Here is a 21,625-nt window from a genome sequence, read left to right on the forward strand (position 1 = left end):
TTCAGCAGCCCTCAGTGTACACCCCTCAGCACAACCTTGTTTATGTAAATCATGTTGGCCATTGAACAACGATGCCCTAATTCGGGAATAATGGCTTAGAGTGCACCACCTTTTCCGTTCGCCTCCTGACGGTTATACACTGCTGTCGCTTACCGTTCTTGCACTTACTTTCGGACGTCTGAACGAAGAATCCATGGCACAAGACCAACGGCGACCAAACCCATCCACTTCACTCCACGCTTCGCCGTTCTCGTCCATATTCGGCAGTTCCTGCCTGTCTTCGCAACGTTCTAGAAAAATTTTCTTATATATTTACTGGGAACGAATGATCGTTTTGTGTGTGTTTCTTCCCAACTGCCCAGTGGGGCGGACTCGCGGTCCCGACCCGCGCCTTTAAGAGCCGCAGCCCGGGAAATGGAATTCCCTCGACTCAAGCACGGACAGTCCAGGGAAATGAGGTCTGCTAAGGATAAAAAAAAAAGCATACTGTATATACACGTAACGACCCAGTGCCCAAGTCGTTATTCGTCTTGCTGGCAAAAAAAAAAAGGAAAACGAAGTAAGGGCGATAAGGAATGGGGGAAATGGGGTGGGTTATTCTACTTTCTGAGAGAGAAAAAAGGTATAAGAAATTGGGAATTGCAATTAGAGAAGAAAAGCGAGGTACGGGACCTCTTGCTGCTTCCCTAGCGGAAGTGGCCTCACCGTAAGGGACAGAAATGGGGAGAAAGGGTGGTGCTGCGTGTTCCTCCCCGTGTTTCATTCCCCTTCTTTCCTTCCCCAGACAGCATGCGGGTGTACCGGAAGTCGCGAGTTCGACCGGGCCGCTCGGAGCCGCACTGGCTCACAGGGGGTAACGACCGGGAACGCGGGTGACCCGAACGCTGGGCTCGGACCCGGAGACGCTTAAAAAGGAGGGGCAAGGGGGAGCGGAGGAGAGGGAGAGGTAGTGTTGAACGGGGAGACAAAAAGACAAGCGCTTCCGAAGTAGACGAGAGGGAAGCGCTCCCGGAAGAGCTCACGAAAACAAAACGACCCCCTTTCCTGCATGCTTGCGGAGTAGAGCGGGTGACTTTTGTCGCGAGCGCTGCTTAAAGTGCAGCAAAACCGTCTCGCGCGGTGCCTCGCGGAACTTTGCTCATGCTTGTTAGGTTGGCGCTGTTTGTGCAAGCATCCCGAGGTGTGAAAAAGAGAAATGAGGGTGGTGAAAAGATGCGATCAAAAAGAAGAATTCGAAGGGGGCGCCTGTATGGGACAGTGAACTGCAGGAAAAGAGAGGAAAATATCTGGTGTTGAAGAAATAAACCCGTGCTGGAAAGAAGGAACAATAAAACAGCTGCTAAAAGGGGTCAAGCAGTTCGTTTTACATATTAGTTTAGTCAAGGGGGGGGGGGGGGGGGGGAGGAGAATGACTACTCGGTTGATTTTTATTTCTTGGAGGCTTTAGCGCGACGCCGAAACTAGTCTTTTTTTCCATTCGGATATATGCGAAACTTTGTATTTCTAGCATTGGCCAACTACGGTATCAACTAGAATTAACTCTGATACGTGTCGAAGAATGGTAGACCTTAATGATTGGCGGAGTAAGAACGTCAAATTAGGCCGTTGGCGTTTCGTGAAAAATGTTAGAATATCTAAATGTTGCTTTAAAGGCTGTTTATCTCATGAAAGGGGTATTAATGTTTCGCAGGCTACAGCTCTTGGAGATCTGACGCAGACCAAGTGCAAATTTTAATTGCACTGCTTTTGAAATTAAGACGCCGCCTGCGTGAATTTAGCAAAAATCGGGCGCACAACATAATAACCCGATAAAGATCCACAATTATGGCACCAATTTTGTTCACTATAATTGCTGAAAAGGGCAGAGAAGCGTAGCTGCCAAATTTTCTTATCATAAGGTTGTGAAAAAAAAAAAGAGCTTTCGCGGAATTTCTATGACTGCTGTTGTTACAGAGGAATCACAGATATTAATTTCTGAATTTTGAAGTTATACAAATATTTTTAGTTTTCGCGCGCAAAGCAGAACGGTTAAATAGAAACTTAGTTTCCAGGTTCTCAATTTTTCCTCAAAATGAAATGAGCTTCTTCCGTATCCATTCAAGAGGTGCCCAAGGAGAACAAACTGGAGAGAGATGGAAAGGAAAAGAAAGAAAGAAAGAAAGAAAGAAAGAAAGGAAGAAAGAAAGAAAGAAAGAAAGAAAGGTAGAAAGAAAGAAAGAAAGAAAGAAAGAAAGAAAGAAAGAAAGAAAGAAAGAAAGAAAGAAAGAAAGAGAAAGAAAGAAAGAAAGGAAGAAAGGAAAAGGAGAAAGTTCTGGGAATCTTTGAAATGATCTAGCCTGGAAAGAACGGCACGGCACAGCGCGTAAGAGATGCGGCCACTGTGGCGAATGGCGGACTGGCTGCGCGGTAAGGGGAATCCTGTGTGTGCTGTGCCAGAATGGCCTCCTGAATGCTCGGGGAGCCGTTTTGAGACGGGCGTAATGAGGGAGCGAACTGCGGCAGCAGCAAAGAACGAAGGCGAAACAGGGGCAGCGCGGCCTAGAGCATGTGGGATGGAGGCAGGAGAAAGAGAGAGAGAGAGAGAGAGACTGAGACTGGGCAGATAGAAGGGCTGCCAGAGCGGCGGCCAAACTTTTCAGCGCCATGGGCACTGCATGTGCTCAATCCAGGCGGTTTGTTCCTGTTGTGCGTCATACTTTTCCGAGTTGTCCTAATGTAACATCCTGAAAAGTATCAGCTAACTCTTGACAATAACCGTTTTTTTTTCATTTAGTGTATATATTTCATAGCCATTTCATGACTCACTGAGTAGTGGTTATTTTTGTTCTTTTTCTTATAATTATATGTGGGACGTTTCGAAAGAATAAAGAAATGTAGGGAAAATGGCGTCCACTGGTCGAAGTTCCGTTCGCAAATCTCACGGGCCTTGGTTTGGTTGGCTTATGGGCTTTAATGTCCTAAAAGCGACTCATAGTATGAAGGACGCCGCAGTGGAGGACTGTGGACTTTTCGACCACCTGGGGTTCGTTAATGAGCACTGACATCGCATAGTACACGGACCTCTAGGATTTCGCCTCCAACAAGATGCGACCGTCGCGGCCGGGATCGAACCCGTGTCCATCGGGTCAGCAGCCGAGCATCATAACAACTGAGCTACCAGCCACAGAGCAAGCACACCATTCTATATGCGAGGAAATCCTCCTTAGTTGCTGCTAGGATCGCAGTCGCACCAGCTAATCAGACTAACTTGCGTGTTCCTGAAACTAACAATAATATTTAAGCTTTTTTCACGTTATTCTCAGCAGCTAGTTCGATGCTCAAGAACACGTGCTCGTCTTGGTTTATCGGCACTCAAGTACGCAGACCGTCCTCCTAAGTGTGATGCACAGGGCAGGAGGCGCGATTGGAGACACTCAAAAGAAAGAGAACGACACAATAAAAAGGTCAAGAACAAAGCGGAGAGAGGCCCTTGATAACTGCCACCGCATAAAAAGCGCGCGCAGATGTAGTTCATCTGCAAGGGTCCTGTTCTTCAAGGGCACGGCCGCCAGATGTTCCTCTTCAGGGCGCCCTTTAGGATGGCGCCAACGGGTAGCGCCGCCAAGGAGTTTGAAGCTTCACGGCGTTGCAGCCAGCCGCCGCGGAGCGAGCCTTGCCCCCAGGATGAGCCTGGAGTCCTCGCATAAAAAAAAATGCGTGTGCCCCATGCATCCTGCTCGCTGTTCACCGAAGAGCGCAGCATGTGACATGTAACTATAAACACACGAGCAAGGAACAAGACAGTCGATAAGTTCGCGGAAGGAAGCCAGCATGCAAAAATAAAGCACTCCCTCTCGTTTGTTTGCGTACGTGTGCTTCCACGATGGTGGAGAGAAAGAGAGAAAGATTTATTCCCAGCGCTCCAAGTTCGTTGAACAATGCCAAGAAGACAGACTAAGGATGGTGCTGCTGCCCCGGAGAAAGTAAAAAAAAAGGCAAAGAAAAATGCTCAACCGCTTTCCGAACTTCCTATTCTGGCTGCCGTTTGTTTATTTTTAAAGCGTGCAGTTTAAATTAGACGTATTCGGAAAACATTTGTGTGTGTTCGAAGTTTGTATTGTGTTTATAAGTTGGCTCCTGAAACGAAGAAAAATGAGAGGAATGTTACTACAATAAATATCGTCTTAGTAACCGCTGGTGAGGACTGCCTTTATGGACGACAGGGGACTATAGCAGCAGTTTGGGGTTTGCCAGGGTAACCTCGAAAGCAAACAAGAAGCCATGCATTAGAAGCGCAACTATTTTTCTCGGTCCACAGGATTCAAGACTGTCTTTGCTCTTCTAGAAGAGATAATGGCGACATTTTTAGGAAGATGAGTGCGGAGTACTGCTGATTAACAGCATTCAAATAAAACAGCGATAATGAGGGCAGTTTATGTCCGAGTCCTCGTTCAGTGTCATCGACCTATCAAAGAGAAAACTGAGCACCAATAATCTCCTCCTTTATGACCCCCCCCCCCCCCCCCCTCACCCGCCCGTCCGCCCGCGCGTGCCCGCACGCGCGCCCGCCCACCCACACGCAGCAGGATATTTTCCTGCACGCACGCAGCAGGATATTTTCATGAAATTTTTCGGTGGACATTAATGCACCTCAGGCAGAGCCTTCTAAGTGCTTCTCACCTTCTAAGTGAAAATATTTTGTCGCGCTCCGGGTAACAGTGTGCGCATGGCTGTCCGAGTTCGTCATCAAAAGAAAAAAAACTTTCTGGAAATATATCTGACCCGCCGCGGTGGCTCAGTGGTTAGGGCGCTCGACTACTGATCCGGAGTTCCCGGGTTCGAACCCGACCGCGGCGGCTGCGTTTTTATGGAGGAAAAACGCTAAGGCGCCCGTGTGCTGTGCGATGTCAGTGCACGTTAAAGATCCCCAGGTGGTCGAAATTATTCCGGAGCCCTCCACTACGGACCTATTCGTTCCTATCTTCTTTCACTCCCTCCTTTATCCCTTCCCTTACGGCGCGGTTCAGGTGTCCAACGATATATGAGACAGATACTGCGCCATTTCCATTCCACCAAAAACCAATTATTATTATTAAATATATCTGAAAATATAAAATAGGTTTTTAGGTCCTAAAGTTCTCGCTTATGTTTTAGGCTTAGGGCCTATCGACCCCCCCCCCCCCCCCCCCCCTTGAAGAAACAATCATTTGCACAGCAATATCGTTCTGAACTTCAACACCTCCAAATAGACACGGTTTGTCGTGCTAAGGGAACGGCCACCTGATGCAATTAGAAATATTCGATGGTGGGAGGCGAATGACCCAAACTATTCTCAATGGCGCCAGCCATAGCATCACCAGAATATACTGTTCTGGTTACTTCGATCACTATTATTATCGCTGATATTGCATACCTTCCTTTTACGCGAACCGCCAAGGTGATGTCTTAAGTTCCTGGGAGTATTTTAATGCCTCAGACCGACCCTATGACGTCATTTTTATTTATTTCGAATCAACGAGGTAGTGGAAGTAGTTAAGGAGAATTGCCTGGTTTAAGTAATCGCGGCTTATCCTGGTCGTAAGAGGCGAAGAGGTCATGAGAGGTACGATTTTAACGTAGTTAAACCGAGTTGCCGTGCGAAAGCATGTGCTCATTCCTCGCCTCTTCTTTCTGGTATCTGTATGTCCTCCCAACCACGTTTCTCGCTCTTCATATTCACACCCTCTCTCCACTCGGTGGCAGCTGGCGCTACGTCCTCTTCCATCGGCTGCAGCTTGCGCGACGCTTCTCCGAACTAGCCCGAGCTTCCTTCCATTGGCTACAACCCCTGCGACGCTCCTCCAAATTAACCTGAGCTTACTCGAGTTACTCAGGGGCTTCACACAAAATTCTTATTTGGGACCGTGTTAAGCAGTGTTTTCGCTCTAAAATAGAGCGAATTGCATTTGGCTGTTATTATAAAGTTGTGAACAGCAGCTTACCCGGAAAGTATATAATTGATGTAAGTACCTCGCTCATATTCTTCCATGGGACTGAAAACTGGGGGCTACAAGAAGGGCTGAAAACCAAGCTAAGGACAACGCAGTGAGCAGACGCAAGTAATAAATATTTCAATTGAAATTAAAACAAAGGAACTAATACTGGAACGACATGTACGATGCGCCGAATTGACAACTGGTCGTCTGTAAGAGTGGCCCAAGAAAGTAGTAACACAAACGGGTGCGGCCTGCGAACAGCGGTGCAAACGGGTGTTCTTGGAAAGTTTTCCGCCGGAATACCTTGGCGCAAAGTAGGAATAATTGGACGTCATAGGAGAGGCCTCTATAATGCAGCCGACTTAACTATAAATATGATGATGATGATGATGACTGCGACTACGCATTTACAATAGCCTATCAGAAATAATCCATTTCCAGCGCAGACCGACGTTTCTTCGCGAATCAAGTAAAGCAAGAATGGTCATTTAAATGTCACGAGCTGCCGAGACATCTCCTAATGCAACCTTCTCTTGCTGAGTGGCAGCCGAATTGATTCTGTCAGCGAGTTTCCGCTAGATAAAAACAAACCGAACGTGAGGCACTGGCGTACGAATGACGTAAAGCACAACAGCAGCAGCAAAGCATACAACGTGCAGGAAACGGGCTGTCAGGTCTGCGCCCGTTATCTCTCCAAGCGATGGGAACGGACTGTGTCCCGAGTTCAGGGTGCCAAAGGGAGAACGCAGCAAACAACAGGGAAGCACGCTCTCTCGCTCCCCCCCCCCCCCCCCCCCCCTACCACTCCTCATCTTTTTTCTTCATTTTAGCCCTTTGTGACACCTCCGCGCTCCGTCGTTTTCGGGGAAAAGAAGCTACCAACCGCCGCAGCGGTAATTAATTGAAAGGCAGCATTGAAAACATCTGGAGAAAAACAGATAAGGAAGAAGGGTCGGAGCAAGAGATGGAGGCATTCGCAGTCGGAAGAACACAAAACAGCAAAAGAGGAAGGGTTGGTTTGAGGGTAAAATCGTTTGGCGTTGATTCCTTTGTAAGACAAAACCTGTAATAAGGTGCCTATACGTAGTGCGTGGAAGAATAAAGCCGTGAAGAAAAAGATATTTAAAAATAGTTTCATCATAGAATACACACGAAAGTTCAGAGTATTAGCGGGAACGACTGATTTGGAAAAATGTAGAAACACAATCTAACCAAACCTTATTTGTAGCGGAAGTTCAATAGGAGGCTGGGTGATAAAGAAGAGAGGAGGAGTGGGGGTGGAAAAAAAGCATCGATGCGAAGCTCGGACAAAAAGACAGTGCCACCAGTGCAGTGGCCTTTCTTTCGCATAGGCTAGAGGCGCTCTCGGAAGCCAGGCAGGCCTCGCAGCCAAAGAGAAGGTGCAGTAAAGGCACTGGCACCAAACCGGAGCGGACAAGCGCGACAAAAGGTAGAGATAAATTAATTGGGCAAGGAAACGGGCAAGAAACACATAACAAGCGAGCGACTTGACACGAACGGAGAGAGAGAAAAAAAGAAAGAAGAAATTTCGATGAACCAACACGGATGCAGCGGAGGCTGGAAGAAAGCGCCCGTCTGATGTGATCCTGGCGACGACGAGAGGAAGAGGTGAAAAATAAGTGTCCTGGGAGAAAAGTATAGGGCTTGAGAGGGCGGCCAATGAAAAGGAGTCAAAGGAGAAGATGGCAGCGGAACGAAGGCGTTACAACAGGGATGCACGAAAAGAGCAGGAAAGGAAAGAAATTAAAATTAAACTACGCCGTAATAGCAGCGTGGAAACGAAGGGCGTAGTCGAAGACCAAAATAAACAAAAAAAGAAAATTCCAAAACTGGGGCAAATGAGCTCAACACGCAGAAAGGACGAAAGCAAGGAGGAAGCAATAAGAGGAGAAAACAGCGGCACTATAGGGGCGGGGTGCTAGAACCCCGCAATGCCCAAACAAAACGAGATGGAATAAGTTGGGCGACGCCGAAAATGAAAAGAGCGAGACGAGTAAGGGCTATAGAGCGAACGAGAAAGAAGAAAGAAAAATGAAAAGAGCAATGCAGAACGAGGCACAGAAAGGAGCGGCGTCTTTCGCGCCCTGTCGTCCTCTCTGTCTCTCTCTCTCCTCCTCAAGCTCTCCTCTCCGCCTCCGCGGCGCGAGGGTTAGGCCCCCTGGCTGGCAGCCATTGGAAACAGCCGGGTGCGGCGAAGAGCTGGCAACCGCCGCCGCCGCCATGTGAGAGCGGGTCGACTGTGCCTGGCTCGCGAAGGGCTCCGCTCGGGCTTTTCCACAACCCAGCGCACGTTATGGACGCGGATTCGGCGGACAGAGGTAAGCGAATCGCGTGGGGCCCATTACTAGGGCTGCTTGTCTGATGGCGAGCAACTGTGCCGGCGTAGAGAGCGGTAGGCGCTGCCTTCCGCAGTGCATCTCGGTCGGCGCCGACAGAGAAGCAAGTGGTAGGGCCTGCCTTCCTCCCCATTCCGTCCGTCCTTCCGTCCTTCCTTGGCGCCGAGAAACGTTCTCTGCTTGTGCACTTCCGTGTCTTCGTGGAAAGCGGCAGCCGACATGTGGTGGTGCGGTGTTTTGAACGGCGACGACGTCAGTTTCGTGTCTCCGTTTTGTGTTTGCGTCGGGTGCGATGTGGTGTAGTTACCTTGCGGTGTGCTTTACGGGCCGCTCGCCGAGTCCGTCTCTCTTTCTTGCTCTGGCTCGCGTAGCGTTCCGTCTGGTACCGCCAGCGGAGGCGTGGGATCTGTGTCAGTGATATCAACTAGGTTTGGAATGTTTCATTCGCATTCCAGTTAGTGGGGAGGTGTTTTAGTACCACCGGTTTCTAGTATTCTCCGCTACAATTCTGGGGAGTCCTAGTCTGCGGCCAACAGCTAAGGAACATTTTTCACCGCAGTGCGCCGTCGAATTTTATGTTATCGATTAAACAGATTTGTTCTAAATGTTTAATCACGCAAGCTCTTGTCGTGTGACGTCTCCTACCGCGTCGGGGCAGCGTCGAGGCAGCGCCGAGGCCCCTTACATTGGCGCGCTGTGCAACCAGATACGGGCTCCGTCTGTCGTCTCACTATCCGCGCCACTGAATGGGAGCAGGCGGTGTTTGCTGAGTGGCGACAGCTGCTACAGACATTGCGTTGCAATAGTGTGACCATGTAGTCGTAAGCGGTGGAATGTGCTCGTCCGCTGACGCTGGGGGGGGGGGGGGGGGGGGGGGAGGGGGGGGGAGGGGGGGGGGGGAGCTTGTTTACTATAACTGCGGTAAATAACTGTATATATTCCCGTCGGTGACCTTTCTCCCACATAGCGCGGTAATGTAAGCAAACACGAATAGAGCGAGACGGAAATGATTATTACGTGCCTTCTAACGGTTTAAATGTGCATAGCCATTTATTTCTGTATAAAGCGAGGTACAGAACACTACCGCCATTTATTTACATATGTTTCATTAATGTCAACCGTTCGCGTCAGCCGTCCTATTCTTGCGCTTTCATGATTTTTTTTTGCCGGAAACGACTAGTCCAAGCAGGAGAGGCGCTGATTTTTTACGCTTATAAATGTTAAATAGTTATTTTCGTGCCTATGGAGGCACTGCAGGTTTTTTTTTCTTTTATCTGTTGCGGTTACTGCCTAAATTATGCAGCAGGATTTATGCAAGCGAACGCTTCCAACTTTTTATTCGACATTTTGATGCCCTTTGGCGTAGTAGCGACAGCTGTTCTTACTGAAAACGTTTGGGGTGTCTTTACACTTAGTCCTTGCTTGACCGCTCCGGTGGCTGAGTGGCTTTGTCGTTAGGCCCCCGATTCCAAGGTCACGTGTGCGACCCCGGAGCTGCCGTATTTCGATGGAGACGAAATACAAAAATGCATGTGCGATGTCAGAGCGGACGTCGAAGAACTCCAGTTGGTCTAAATTAATCCGGAGCCCTTCATCCATAGTGTCAATCATAGCCTGTGTGTTAAACCCTGCATTTTACAATTTTTACTTTATTAGATGGTTTAGAAATTTACACTAACTCCCGTTATTCGCATTAACTCCTTCACTCAGGTACAAGCACGCAGCAGCGGCTGTTTGCACCCCCTGTTCTCGCGAAGTGGTTTTTGTTCTCAGTGTCACGTACTGTATCGCCCCCGTAGATGCGCTCAGTAAAACCTGCCATTGCGAAATGGCCAATGGCAGATTCCTGCCATGAAACCTGCCATTATACCGACTTACTTCGGACAACGGCTCATTCAAGCCAGACAGCCATCCAAGGCAATAATTACATATGCATTAACTCATCCCGGGGACATGTATGAAATTTTTCATATTATATGCAAATAACTGAATGTCTGCGTTTAGATGACCGATGCATTTGTAGTGGTGCGAGGGCAGCTTGGACAAAAAGCGCCACGGTTAACGTATGACCCAGTGAAAGCAGAATACCAGGCAAGCGAAAAAGTTTGTCTCCATTTGAAGCTGGTACCCAGTGATATAAGCTGCGGCGATAAGAATCGAATCCCACTTATCACACATGCAAGAAGGATGCTTAAATCGCTCTGTATCCTCCTAAATTAGCACGGTAGTTACCAAGCTATAGCCTCCACCGGTACTGTGAAACGTCTCTTGCCATTTCTGTACTACGGGTGTGCACGTAGGCGCTGTTGCCCATGAGCCAATTACGCGTAGTTGCCCATGAGCCAATTACCACCTTGGTTAAAAGTTGGAGCGGTGCCTTTGCACTCTCCTTGTTATCTCCACAACGAATGCGATTGTATTCCGTTCTGTTGACTCTTGTTCGCCATGCATTTCCTGGCGGGCTCTCTTAATTCTCCACGCTCGATGCGCTGGAAACGAGGAAGGCAGTGTTGATGACGGGAGAGGAGGAAGGGGGGGGGGGGCGCTTACGATTCCCTCAATTAGTCATCCGAACATGACTGTCTGCCAGCGGATGCAAGAGCCCCTGTGTTTGGGTACCCACGGGAACGCGCGTGTCTAAAGATAGCGGGGCCAGGCTGGCCTTCGCTCCTTAACAAGCAAATAACTTCTGAGGCACGCGCGAAGCACAGTCAGCCCAGACGATACGCGCCCGACGCACGCACTGCCGTACATGCAGCTGATAGTAACTCCTCGTTAATAAAGTCCGGACGTCCCACCTTTCTGAGAATATAGTCCTTTCTTCTGGCTTCCTAGCTCGTAGTTGTTGATTCAATTATTCAATCTTTATTTTTCCGGAAAACTCTGAGGTATCCGGGGCTAAAAGCTGAATAAGCAGCTTTGCGGGGCACAGGATGCGATTGTATGGCAGTGTTTGCCAAAGGAAAAAAAATATGCAGATATGTCATTACAACAATGTACACGACATACGCGAGGAATCAATTTCAGAAACACAATCAAAGACACCATTTGTTTCAAAGGAAAAAAAATTCCCAGATGTGTCATCTTCGTCGCAATGAAACATGAGCATGTGCGATCATTAGACAAGGTAACAGAATACTACGCGTTAAGCGCTTGCGCCGGAAAAAAAGGAAGAACAAAGTAAGAAAGGACAAGAAATTAAATAATACAAGGTCCATAATTTTACGACATACTGGCGCAGTTGTTTGGGTTTGTACTGCCTGCGTTTTTGTACATATTCAGCGTTGATGTTAGGTAATGTGCTAATGATTGATGTTTGCATTGTGTGCGGAAATGTGGAATTTTCCAGATATCTAGACTTCTTTTGTTTACTTTCATAGTACGTGGTGTTAAAGGTGTTAGGTGTTATAAACTTTAATCTGAACTTTCGTGAAATTTTCGTTTGATCACCCACCGCTCTATACATTTTATTATCTTCACCCTTGCTTCTCCGACATGTCTTTCCGCAGTGGTTGCTATGGTCGCCGTCTCTTACTCTTCGTGCCAACCTCGAAGTTTTCATTCGTACGATAGTCAGCTTGTGCTCCCACACGGAGATAAGCAGATTTTGTTTCGCTTTGTAGTGTTCCCGTAATTGTAACGACACTGCAGCATTGAATGGCTCGTTCAGAAAAGAGCATCGAGGCAGAGTGTCCAAAAATACTGTTGTGGCATCCTTTTAAAGGTGTAAAAATAACTTGATGTGTTTGTACAGATTATGGTGCTGGAAATTACTTTGATAAAGGCGCCCGCTTTGAGGGTTGACGATAAGAAGAGAAAATGTCAATTCGACGCAAATCTCTATAAATGTTAGGAAGACGAGTGGCCGCACTCAGCTGCTTCCGTTGTCTTGAAATAACATGCTTCCCTCCAGTTCCTGTCACTACATTTGTCTTTCACTTTAATCGTTTTGGGCTTGAATTTAGGACCAGGTGTTAAAAATACACCGCATCGACCAGCTTAAGGGCAGATGGACGGCTGAGACACCAGACAAAGAGGGTGTGATTCCTTGCTTGGTGCTCCAGGGTGGCTATGAAGGCTCCTGTTGTCTCCCTCGGCACACACCCTTTTATGTGCTGCGGCCCTTTTGTGCGACAAGCAGAACACCCCGAGCTCCTTTTGGAGTGCCAGGAGGACTCTTCACAAGTGGGTGAGGAGGAGCATTTGGTGCGCTGCCCCCAGAGGCCAACGAACTTAAGCGGTCATGGTTCACGTTGTTCGCGCGCTGCGATAAGAAAGCAGAGATTAAGTCACCTGCCAGGGGCCCTGCCTATGGTAGCGGAAATTACACCTGGGACTCACTGCCTTGGGCACGTCGTCGCATGCGGTCATGGTCAGTGCGACTGGAGAGGCTCTTGCCAGAAGCCATGGCCTTACAAGATGTGACCAGTGTCAGACGCGCTTTAAACATAACTGGGCTCACACAACACTATAGCATACGGGGAAGAAACAGAACACCTGCCTGTGCCAATTGTGGGTGGTGTCGGTACAATTTAACAGGGAAGGTGTCAAGGCGTAGTGACATGAATTAGACGAACAGTCCACCAATCCCGCGTTCCAGAAGCAACAAAGAGTTTGTAGGGTGTTTTCTTCTCTCTTGTGGCAAGAAGAGAATTGGTACTGTAGTTGTAAGTTGTCAAACACATTAAAACTGTGCCGGGTGAGTTCTAGCTCAAAGTTAAAACAACGAGTTCGCAACAGGGGTTTCTCAAAAATTGAAGCTCTTTTCCTTTGATAGCCTTAAAGGTGCAGTAAAGAGGAGCCAGAACTCGTCTATTTACCGCGGCAACTCGACCTACATATTCCGAGCATTCTTAGAAACTTAAAATTGCTGTCCTGTGCGGCCGATTTTCCTCATTTAGATAGGATTAAACGTCCCGGCTCTTGCCCTTTTTTTTTAATTCAACACTGAAGGTAGGAGGAGTCAACCAACGCGTTGAGTTCCTTTCAGCCAGTCCCGTGGCGGCTTGCCGCTCTGCCATCGGCTCAGTGATACGTAAATCAAAGATTCCACGCGCATTTCGGCGATCCACCGTCCGAAACTGTGGCCACCTGCCACAAAGCAGCCTTCAGACAAACAAAAAAAAAACTGCGGCGTGAGATTAAGGGGTCAATTTTATACTCACCCGATGTTTTCATCTGATTAAAGTGTTCTTTAGCAATGTAGCCTACAGTGCAACTTGGTATGGGTTAATTACAGAAAGCCTTGTTACTCGTTTCGCTTGAGATTCGGTTCTGACATCACCACTCATCCTTTTCTTCCTTGATTTAAATTCTCGCTTCTGGCGGCTGTAGCGTTCAAGTTGATCTTCTGGGAAGAGTGGAAGGAGGTTTGCAAAGGTATGTTGAACTCTGGAACAAAACCTTGACATGCAGCATCTTACGACGACGCCAAGTAATGGCGCCACAATGTCGTATGTTGAAAGCAGTATCAATGATATGAAAGAAACTCCAAAGCTTGAGTTAAATATGAGCTGTAGAAGACGTTCTGGACTACAGAGATTTAATCGGTTCACGCAGAAAGTTGTGTAATGAACCATGTTACTAACTAAACAACCAACCAATCGATTCCTCTGGTATTCAGGCTGTATCAACTTTTTTGGCATATATCTGGCCTAAAATAATGGTTAACATATTTAAATCACATTAGGGGGATAAATAAATTAAATTTATAAAAAAATATATTTTAACAGGATATTCGCCTAGCCAGATAGGCCGCCTTCAAAAGCGGCATTATTTAGTAAGAACAGAAATTTTATTTTAAAAAAAGGGGGAGCTCTATCGGATAAAACGAAACACTCTGCATTTCTCTCGTCGCGGTCCATTTATCCGGCAGAAAGGCGCTTGCTGTCCACGCTGGCGCAATATGTTTTCCCGTCCAACATGGAAAGCTCATTGCATCTCTGAAGCCCTCTAGCGACCTCTGAGGCAGTTACATCTGGCCCCGTTTCATCCAACGGCGTTCTCGGCGCGTCACTCTGGCACCTCTCCTATTGCGTCTTGTTGGCGACGACGGGGTGGCGCGCGGGGTCGCTGGTGTCGTGTTTGGATTGGGTGCGCAGGACTCCCGTCCGGAAATAGTTCAGCTCCCAACGGAGGCAATGCCGCATCGTCGAGTATATCATAATTACATCTATATACACGTGTCCTTCGCCTCGGGATCCAGTGCACGGGCCGCTCTATTTAGAGACGCGACGCGCTCTCTGGAGGGAGGTGGGAAAGCGTACACACAAACAGACTTATGCTGACAGCGAGAGATTGGCCAGATGATAGCGGACTGTCGAGAAATAACACATTTGCCTCCGCGGCGGGTTATATCGTTTCATTTGAGGAGGGGCTACATTTTAAGTCACCGGTCCGTACGCTTTATTGAAAGCCCTCTCTAACAGCGGATAAAGAAACATGCCCCCTCTTACGTTCGTGTGCGATTGCTTGCTGTTTTGACTTGCCGCTTGAACGTTGTATTGCACGGGACCTTATAACACTGAGGGTAAATTATTTAAACATTAATCAACTTGGAAATGGCGCTAGTTCCGGATGGGTGAACAAGCTTTAAATACTCAATCATTTCTTCCATGTAGCTTGAGCCGATGTCCAGGAAAACTGCTCGGAACTTCGCTGTTTTAAATTCGGCGTTGAAATTTTTCTTGTAAATTTTCCGCCGCAGTAACCGTGTGTACAACCCATGAACCCGTAAGGACGTCGAAACGTCGATGTTTTTATGTTTTTTAGTGTACCTTTTTCTTACCTCTTGTTATTACAGACTATGCAGTCTTACAAGTTTCAACCTCTCATTATCAGGATTATCCATACTGCTAGAACAGACAAGATCTATCTTTATTTTTATTTTTTATTTTTTTTTTGATCGACGAAAGGCTAGTCCTCACAGTTAGTTTTTTCGTTCGATTTTTCTAGTCTTCCCTCATGCGAAGCGAAACACGCAGCAGCACATAGTGTTGACCGATTGTGATGTCAGCAAGATTATGCGCGTGTCTTATGATGCAATGAGGCGCCGATATGATAAGCCATGTGCTTTACTTTCAAAGTTGGCTGTAAAGAGGAGACGCGCGATGTTTTCCGAATGGAGTTTGCTGCCGTTGCCAGTTGTCAAGCGTGGAAACAGTGAACTGCGCTGTGGCAAGAGACGTGAACAGAGCGCGAGTGGAACCGTAAATAGTCCCGTGACAGTGAGACTTTCGCGGAGCGTGGCAAATTATAACTGGCGATTTAGAAAGCAAAAATACTGTCCAGTCCGCACAGTTCAAATTTTTATCATTTAAGTTTCTATAGTACGCGGATTTTGTACCGGAAATTACGGCACGTGAGGTTGCGAGAACTTTACTGGCAGCCGCTGGTGAACACCTGCAGTGATAACGTGTGCAAGCGCAACGCTTCACCTTCATCACAGCCGTTATCACTTGAATCAAGTCCACCAGCCTCTTTGCCAGTTAACTGCATTCACTCCTGTCTTGCCAATTAGGTGGCCCGCCTAAAGGGCGATGGGACCACCTAGGTCACGTGACCTTGTGACGTCATCATAACCAGCCCACATGATTGTGAGAAAACTGCCCATCGGGGCAGGTGGCAGTGAAATTAATGACTGGTCGTGAGAGGTTGCTAAGGGAGAGCAACCTGGATCTCACAATCCTAACCGATGGCAGCACCTGCCAACGATGGGGCACCTGCAGGGCAGTGCCGCATCGCTGAACCGCTGCACCATGGCGCCAGGAATGGTATGAGGACTCCCGGCGACATGTCAATGTTAAGTAGAGAACGACCGGTTCCGCACATACGGACAGTCACCTATTAACTCTATCTCCTTATATCCTGAAGGCGGAGCTTGAGTCCGATTTCACTTATCTTTGTATGAAGCCTGCTTGACCTTGAAAGCCAAGCCTTGAACCGAGAGCGAAGTGTTAGCGCACATAATTCGCATTTGGCCTAACCGCGCTACGTCATCCGCCATATTTTTTTTCCCTTAGAAGAGTGCATTTATTAACGTCGCCAAAGGATCGGCCCTATGAAAATTTCTTTAGAAACTCCATAGACTGTCCATAGACTATAGACTGTCCATAGACTTCTCTATAAAGTCTATAAACAATACAAATCCTATCGATAGTCTGTAGACAATCTATTGGTTCATGGCCATGCACTTATTGCAGACTTTGGTTTATAGACACTCTATAGACTATAAATAGACAGAATTAGATATCTATAGGAAGGCAATAGAGCCTATGAGCAGTACATTGACCATTTTTATAGTTGCGCACATTCGTTATTTTTTCGTGACACCAGAGGGGTGAAAAGTTCCAGAACACGCTGATCGGACCGTCTATGTCTTCATCATTGGTCGGAAGTCAACGAGCGCACTGAGCCGTCGTCTTGCCCTGGGATGAAACTGCATGCGTTGGCATTGCGAAATTTCTGTACCCTCAAAGCAGACAGCAATTTCTTACTGAACTAACCATACCACACAAATACGAGGTACGCCCTTAACTATTTTGACGCCATAGCGTTAAAGGCCCCGTTCCCCACAAAATCCTGTGTCGGCGTTGTTGGTGTCGGCGTTTTGAGCGAAAAATTACGAGCATGGTTCTGGCAGGCGGTCCCCAGAAGGGGCTGGTGGGCCACCTAGGCCACGTGACCTTGCGGCATCATCACCATGGCTGGTGGCTGTTGAATTAATGATTGGTCGCTCGGGAAGAGCAATATGGGCCACATAAGGCCCACCGCAGGGATCACCTACCATCGCAGGGCAGTGGCTTATCTCAACTTCTGCACCACTGCGCCAGGAGGGGTATGAGGACTTGCAAGGATCTATGAATGTAAAGTAGAGAACGATCTTCTGCATACGTAGGAATTAACCCATTACGTTATCGCGCCGTACCCTAAAAGCTGACCTTAAGTGTCCCCTCCAATTTTTTTTTTCCGACTTGCCCTATTACCGACTCTTAGACAACAGCGATGTCCGAGGCTAAGACCATAACTCGGCGACTTTTTCGGCGATGCGCAGAAGAGCCGACGCACTTTTGACAAATGCTGGGAGAACGGAGCGGAGACATTTTACAGAGGACGTTCAGAATTCGCTGTAGGTGAGCGAAATCTTTTTCTTAGACGCTGTCCTATTGGCGGGAACGACAATAAAACAAAAGTTCAGGTGCTTGACGAACGTGACGATCATATCCCGCGACGGCTACACAAATAGCCCGCAGCTGTAGCTTTCGCGCACTTTACGAATCCGCGTTAGCGCCTCGTAGATTTCCGTTTGCTCTTAGACGCTCGCCATTTCGCACACATCGCCATTTCTCGGCTACACGTGCGGCCAATAGGCTCGCATTTTTTTCTGAACCGGGAAAACTGGTCGTCTTCAGAACTGAACCTTCGATTTCATAGGCGCGCTGTCAGTGTCGGATGACTCGCTGTCACATCCAGGAGTTCTTTTGGGGGTTCTTTCATTTCAATCGCGACCTGCAACAACCTGCGCCGCACGCTTCTAAGGACAGAAAACAATGCTTCCTCGGCACACCTGCATGACCAGGCGTTGCGCAAGCGACGTGTACGAAGCCTGGTCGTATGTTCTGTGTGTTGTTGAGTCGAGAAGTATTGTCCTTTCGCACCGAGTTTTGGAATACGTAAAAAGAAAAATGCGCCTGGGAATATTTTTCTTCTTACTTGTTAGAGTTCACGAATAGGGGCGTTCCACGTGTGTCGTCGATTGTGTAACCTCTTCTTCGAAAGGAGATCCCTCAGCGTCTTTGTTCTGCTGCAGCCGGCAGATTCGTACATATGCTGGCAACTCTGAGGGAACCATACGAGAGGTCAGTGGGCATATTATTCTATGACAGCGCGCACGTTGTAATGCCTAGCCCTATTCTTTAAAAAGAAAAAAAAAACGCTCCAATTCAGCGCCGGCTTGCGTGTGGAAAATAGCGAATACTTACCATGCTTACGCGTAGTCACCTTTTCAAGAATTGTGCAGAATTCCAAGCACAATAACACAATGGAATTAACTCCCGCCTGATCTACTAAACAACATCAATGCCTGTGACAAAATTGCTTGTTGACAGTTTCTTAGTGCTTGTTTCTTGTTCTGGCCATTATTTATATTTGTTCTGCGGTGTTATTTGCCGTATTTCTTTTATGCCTTTTTGCCCTCCTGCCAGGACCCATTTAGGGTCTGTAGTATACTGTAAATAAATAAGTAAATAAAAAAGAGAGTGTCGTGAGCAGCCTCTGAAGTTGGTTCTCTGTTCTAAATCAGCTTCGTGCTACCAGCGGCTAAATAACTGTGTGGTATCCGGTATACAGACGGAAGGAACAGAGAGGAGCAGACGTCTGCTCAGGACTCCTTATTTTCAGCAGTGTGTGGGTTGCAAAGAAGAGAGAACAGTGCTGATGATGGTAGTACAGGACGTAGGGAAAACGAAACTGAAACTTGGGCAGCATACAACAAACCGTTAAGTTCTTCGCGCTTGACAGTTAGCTTATTTGCAATTTTGGTTCATACAGATTATTAGCCACGAATGTATTGCGCTTAATATGTGTCTCGATGCACTGTTGCGTGTTTAAGAAAACACAGAAACCTATAGCACAGATAACAGAGCAATGCAATAAAGAAAGCTTTCTTGGACCTATGGCTCCATGTTTTTTTTTCGTGCGTTTCCGGAAACATCAATACTTGAAAAAAAATATTTTAATGTGCACAAACGAGCCGAATTTCCACTCAGGCCTAAAGAGGATATATGGCTCGTTAGGTGCGGATTGCGAGCAGTAATATCAATGAGTGTACGCACTGCTGCGCTTGTGCCGTCAGTTCCAGGTTGCTAAACTGTTAGCGCAGGGTGGCCGGCGCAGCTAAGGGTGCCGTTTCATAACGAGTCTTTTTTTTTTACTTACGAATGTTTTCTAAGACTTGCATGCGGCATTGTTACTCACTTTTGTTTCCACGCAGCAGAGCTTAACCTGGATAACAATAAACACTTCCATGTAATGGATACATGCTCACGTAAATCGTACGCTGCATGCATGACCGCTTGTGTATAGGAGAGCGTGATATTCAGGTGAGCTTGCAAGAATAGGAAGATGATGAAAAGGAAAAGATAGCCTCGATAAAGAGAGCTGTGCCATGTCGCCAAGGCAACAACAACAACAATAACGAGAGCTGCTTCTATGAGCACTCAATAGGAATGTATTTCTGCGGCAGTATCAGCCAGCACCTCACCTGTGTATCTGCAACTTTTCTTTCCTAATTTCGTCCTCATAGCGAGCTGCAGAAAGAACAGTACTTTGAATAGGTGGTCGCCTTTTCGCCGGCGAAAGAAATACTCTGTTAGTGTGTCGGTCCGTTGTCGATTACGTGTTCACAGTGTGTGGCTTCGAAGTTTGTGTTGCATGTTTTGTGACAACTGCGCTTTACTTCGCCTCCGCATAATTAACGCGGCGCGACTGTACCTCACTGACGGCAGAAAGACTCGCCATGGATTTATTTTGACGTCCGCTGTCAGGTTGGCTGAAGGAGATGCGTCATAGCCTGCTTGCACAACCTCGGCGGTAACGGAGGTGTTTGTCTTTAAGACGACACCCCGTGCACTGCTGGTTCAAGCGTTCCGGCTGAAGTTGGCGAAGTCTGTGCCCATTGTTAACATAGGTTGTGTGTGTACCTGCTGGGGGTGAGGTACGCGAGGTCACGCGTTCCGGTTAAAGCTGACAGGGTTGGCCCGTGCTACCGTGGCTGGGCGAAACGCACCGTTGGAGCCGCCCTGCAGTGTTCGGTTGACTCTTTGACGACCTGTCGACGCGGGTGAACGAGCAGTGACTCAGTTTCATCCGCTGTCGTCTCTTTACTGCCATCCTTGCACTGGCGTCTGTCACACAGTGCCCGTCTGCGCAGGCACAATACAAAGGCGGTGGAAAAAAAAAGTATGAAAGCTTTCGCACGATACGTTGGTTAGCATGCTAGCCTTGCTGCAGGCGCTTTCAGACAATGAAAAATGGTAGACACTGATACGCGTCAAGTTCAGTGAAAATAAAGAGGGTCAGACTTAACGAGCGTTAGAACTGCGCTTAGACTGATATAAATTGGAGCGTCAGCCGCCCTTGTTTCTTGAGTATGTGTTGCACAGGGCGTAGAAGGCAGCGTTCCGCCGTCTCTTTGGAGGCAAGCAAAACTGAATAGCGGGCCAGTGGTTGCACCATCTTTGGCAAGATAGGACCGACATAAAGAAAAAAAAAACGTGACACAATTAAAGGAGCGCCCGGTACAGTGGCTTTGAGGCGCAGTTACACAAATAGGAACTTTGCTGCCAACCAATGTCGCAATGAATGGATATTTGAGCGTTACAGTTCCCCTTTTGTACACTGCACATAAAGAAAAGCAGTAATCTTTCCTTCAAGGAATGAGAGAGAGAGGTGTGTGTTTGTGTGTGTGTGTGTGTGTGTGTGTGTGTGTGTGTGTGTGTGTGTGTGTGTGTGTGTGTGTGTGTGTGTGTGTGTGTGTGTGTGTGTGTGTGTGTGTGTGTGTGTGTGTGTGTGTGTGTGTGTGTGTGTGCGTGCGTGCGTGCGTGCGTGCGTGCGTGCGTGCGTGCGTGCGTGCGTGCGTGCGTGCGAGCGAGCGTTACCACCTTCCTCATTTCTTAAATGCACATAACCTTTATTACTGAGGAAATAATTGGAATTACGAAGTTTGCGCCCGTTTGCACTCTTCAGTATACGTGAAAGACCAGAAAATGAAGATATACCTAAACGTTAACGGCGTAAAAAAAGCAAAAAAACTAACAGAAGAGCGTTCATAGGCTTCCCGATTCTTTTACTCTGCATGTTGTCTCCGTTCTATTCCCAACAACGCCCCAAATCCCTATTCACGCTGAACACGGTCGCAGCTGCCCAAATCGCAGTGTTCCCTTGTGCCCGTAGTCAACGTGGAGGCAGTCTGTGCTCGCCGACGATGTATATGATCGCTTGGCAACCACCGGCGCAGCCCTAACCGCGATATATGCGGGCCGCGGTCAGCCCGCTGTGTGGTATATATAGCGGTGCGCCCCACAACGTCAGTGTGTGGGCAGTGTGATCGATGGCCATTCCTCGAGGCGCCGTCGCATTTGTCAGGCGCCGGCGAGGACGACGCCGCAGACGCTTCGGCATAATGCCGCGACAGCACTTAGGCAAACAGGCTCCATCACGAGAGACACTGCCGCCACTCGCACGATTTGTGTTCCATCCCGCGTCCTTTTATTTAAGTGTCCCTGAGACCGAGCCCACGCGTCTCCAGCTTTGGCA

At 47.8% G+C, this 21,625-nt stretch overlaps 1 protein-coding gene across 3 annotated transcripts in view; it reads left to right on the forward strand.

Moving 5' to 3' along the window:
* Window positions 1-21,625, forward strand: part of Schip1 (Schwannomin interacting protein 1) — a 112,029-nt gene that overhangs the window by 48,494 nt on the left and 41,910 nt on the right. Inside the window, exon 1 of one of the 3 annotated variants that reach the window (XM_077658847.1) lies at window positions 8,134-8,293. The exons of the other annotated variants lie outside the window; for them this stretch is intronic. The gene's annotated coding sequence lies outside the window, so the exon portion shown is untranslated. Of the gene's footprint in view, window positions 1-8,133; window positions 8,294-21,625 lie in introns of those variants that run through there. 3 annotated transcript variants of the gene reach the window in all.

This window comes from Amblyomma americanum, chromosome 3 (genome assembly GCF_052857255.1).
Source record: "Amblyomma americanum isolate KBUSLIRL-KWMA chromosome 3, ASM5285725v1, whole genome shotgun sequence".
Taxonomy (NCBI): Eukaryota; Metazoa; Arthropoda; class Arachnida; order Ixodida; family Ixodidae; genus Amblyomma; species Amblyomma americanum.